Here is a 3,869-nt window from a genome sequence, read left to right as displayed (position 1 = left end):
CACTTCTGTCACTCTAAAAAGTTTTCAGTGCTCCTCTATAACCAAATTCCATACCCTACCCCCGGTGCCCGGCAACCACTGATCTGTTCCCTCTTCCGGTAGTTTTGCCTCTGAGAAAATGTCATGTAGATGCCATCATACAGTGTTAGTAATTTGTGTCTGGCTTCTTTGGCTCTGAATAATATTTTTTAGATTCATCCATGTGTTGCACGCATCAACAGAATGCTCATTTTCATTGCTGAGCAGTATCTGTTATGTAGATGTGCCACATTTGCTTGTCCACTCACCAATTAGTGAACATTTGGGCTCTTTTCAGTTTTTGGCTATTATGAATGAAGCTGATAGGAATTTTGCCTGCACTTTTAATTTCTACTTTTATTGTTTTTATTATTGTGGAATATTAGATGTTCTGGCTTCATTTTATCTCCTTTCACATATAATATGAATTTTTATGAGATCCTTATATTCTTAAAATCAGAGTGTATTCTTCTATCTTTTGCGCCTCTCCCTTGTCTGTCCAACTGATGCTGTTGATCAGCTCTGCAATTTCTTTTATTAATTTGTTATTTATCGATTACTCATATTCTGGTTATTTCATATTGAGAGGCAACATAATGTAGTGGTTAAGAGCATGGGCCCTGGAGCTCGACAGACTCAAGTCTGAATCACGGGTTCACCTCTGATTAGCTGAGTCGTCGTGGCAAAGACACTTCACCTCTTTGCATCCCAGTCCCCTCATTGGTAAAACAAGGAGAACAGTTATAGCAGCTGCCTTATAGGGCTGCGAGGATTGAGATAATGTATGTAAGGTGCCCAGCACAGTTTCAGGCACTTAGGAAAATCTCAGTAAATGGTAGCTTTGGCTGCTTTTATAGTGGAACAGTTCGGTTTCTAATGTCAATTTATCTCATTTTTTCTTGAATTTCAGTTATTTTTATTGTATGTGTTATGTTCAGCTGTTGTTTGGGACATAAAAATTCAGTGTTGTTGGACTTTCATTCTTTAACCTGTAGTTTCCAACTTTCATGGAATGACTGGCTCATCTCTCAATGCTTTTACCACGATACTGGTGTTAACAAGTACTTTTTATGGCTGTGATGATTGTTTTTATGATTGTTACCATCATGCTTTTGTAACTCTGCTCTTACAGTGTTCTCACGGGGTTGAGTGGCCTCCAAGTCACATGCCTACGAAGGCCACACAGACAGCATAATTGTGAGAAACAGACCAAGACTACGGCAGTCAGGGCTCAGCTACTCCCTGACTGTTTTCATCACCTTTGAAAACAGCAATGCATTTGTCACAACCTGCCCGTCTCAGCACCTGCCTGGAATCTCGCCTAAGTTTTGTCTGTCAGTTAAAAGAATTCTTTTAGTTGTATCTGTTTCAGGCAGCCAGTTATAGGATTTATGTTTTCCTAAAGGCTGCATTCTGTGTGGGAATATTCTTGCTTATACTCACCGTGATATTGAACCCGTTCGTAGTAGTCATAGTATCTGCCACTAAGTTTAGCTGAACTGTTGTTCGAGTCTAGTTTTATTTCTACTCTGTTTTTTTCAGTGTAAAAAAACCTCTTTGACATTTTTTAAATGGCACGGATAATACACGAATATACTATCATTGTAAAAGGTTTGGTACAGAAACTATACAGAGGCGTAGAGCATGAGATGTAAGAATCCCTTTCAATTTTTCCCTCCCCCAGTCTCACTCCCTTCCCAAGGGAAAATCCCGGTAGCAGTCTAAGAGAACCTTTCTGCTCCTCTTTCCTATACACTTAAAAAAAATTTCTGGGCTTCCCTGGTGGCACAGTGGTTGAGAGTCCGCCTGCCGATGCAGGGGACACGGGTTCGTGCCCCGGTCCGGGAAGATCCCACATGCCGCGGAGCGGCTGGGCCCGTGAGCCATGGCCGCTGAGCCTGCGTGTCCGGAGCCTGTGCTCTGCAACGGGAGAGGCCACAACAGTGAGAGGCCCGCGTACCGCAAAAAAAAAAAAAAAATTTCTATACATCATTCTTCCCACATATATAAATATCTTTTAAAAGTAAATTATGTATTTTATACTGTTCCATGATATCCTTTTAAAAGTACTTAAGACTACGTCTTGTGTTGGTATACAGCTCATTATTTTTATTTATTTTTTTAACTTTTTGATTATTTACATTTCCATTAAACATCTGTATGTTTATATGAGTCATAAACACATAGCCATGGAAGCTCCTCTGAGATCACTACTGTTACAGGGAAAACAGACCAGAGGAAGTGGATGGCTTTCAGTAACACCTCCAACAATGACGCCTCTATTGAAATGTTTATTGACTACATAGCACGTGCTAGGTCTCTTGTCCCTTGACCTGCTCCACTCTATCCTTATACCTAAATAACCAAGACAGCTGAGTCAATCAGGCAGCTTTTAAATTACTTTCAGTGGCGAAAGAAATAGACTGATGGTCACACAGCCACAGGTATCCAGCTGGCATCCTGGGCTCATGTATCGCCATTCAGCTCATTATTTTTAGAGATGTTCCAAAATTCATTTCCCTTGGGTAGGAACTTGCATTGTTTGCAGTTTTCTGGTTTTACAAATGATGATGCAGTAGACAGCCTTGTGCATGCCTCTTTATGCAGGAAGAGCAGATATCTATATGAGTGGCAATGCTTGGTCACATGGTGTGCACACTGAAACACATGAGTAGATAAACTTCCAGATTACTCTGCAAAAGGCTGAGCCCATTGGTGCAATCGTCAATACATACATGGAAGTACCCATTTTTCACACCCTCCTAAAATATTTATATTTTTATCTTTATGATTTTGCCACTCTGATGGATAAAACTGGTATGTCACCAGTGCTTTAGTTTATATTCCCCTAAATAGTAGTAGATTAATCCTTTTACATGTTTATTGGGTATTTGGGGGCCTACATTCTGTATTTTCTTCTTTAAAAAATGTTCAAGTGTAATTTATTGTAGGAAAGCGCATAGATCATAAGTACACAACTTGGTAAATTTTCAACAACTGAACATACCCCTATAGCCATCACCCAGATTAAGAAACAAAATATTACCTGCATATGACTTGTGTACTCTCCAGGTCTTTCCCTGGAAAGGGTCTTTCCCTTTCTCCAGGCATTCCCTTCGAGCGTTGCTCCTTTTGCACTTTGTATAAATGACAGCATACAAGATGTGCCCTATCAGGTCTGGCTTCTTTTGCTCAGTGTGGTGTTGACAGATTCTTCCATGTCACTGAGTGTGGGCACAGATCTTTCCTGCTCTTCACGGTCTGGTGTTCCCCTGTATATCACCATTTGCTCGTCCGTTCTATTGTTGATGGACGTTTGTGTCGTGTCCAGGTTTTGGCTGGCTAGCGCTGCTGTAAACAATCATGTACAGGTTGTAGAGCAAACTGAGTTTTCATTTCTTATGGGGAAATATCTAGGCGTGAACTTGCTGGGTCATGTGTTAAGTGTACGTCTAACAATGTAAGGGATCATCAATCTGTTTTCCAAAGTGGCTTTACCATTTGCACTTCCATCATCAGTGCCTGAGAGTTCCAACTGCATTGCATCTGCTCAGCCTTTGGTGTTGTATTTTTTATTTTATCCACTCTAATGCATGTGACATGGTGTCTTGTTGTGTTTCATGTGCATTTTCCTAATGCCCAGTGATGGAGAGTATCTGTACATGTGTCTGTTTGCCTTCTGCATATCCTCTTTGGTCAAGTGACTATTCTGTAATTTTCTCACCAAAAACCTGGGTTTTTTTGGTTTCTTACTGTTGATTTCTGAGAGTTCTTGATATATTCTGGATGCAAATCCTTTGTTAGACATATGATTTGCAAATATTTTCTCCAGTATGAAACTTCTTTGGCCC

At 40.4% G+C, this 3,869-nt stretch overlaps 1 long non-coding RNA gene across 1 annotated transcript; it reads right to left on the bottom strand.

The window, feature by feature from the left end:
* Positions 1–2,289: 2,289 nt before the first annotated feature.
* On the bottom strand, positions 2,290–3,100 carry LOC113609352 (uncharacterized). Its single transcript, XR_003428605.1, has 2 exons — positions 3,065–3,100; positions 2,290–2,638 (listed from the first exon to the last, which is right to left on the bottom strand). It is a non-coding gene; the product is annotated as an uncharacterized LOC113609352 (long non-coding RNA).
* Between the last annotated feature and the right edge of the window lie 769 nt (positions 3,101–3,869).

Source organism: Aethalodelphis obliquidens, unplaced genomic scaffold (assembly GCF_003676395.1).
Source record: "Aethalodelphis obliquidens isolate GAN/ISIS:26980383/991018 unplaced genomic scaffold, ASM367639v1 scaffold56, whole genome shotgun sequence".
Classification (NCBI taxonomy): Eukaryota; Metazoa; Chordata; class Mammalia; order Artiodactyla; family Delphinidae; genus Aethalodelphis; species Aethalodelphis obliquidens.
This window is presented reverse-complemented; position numbering and strand designations above follow the sequence as displayed.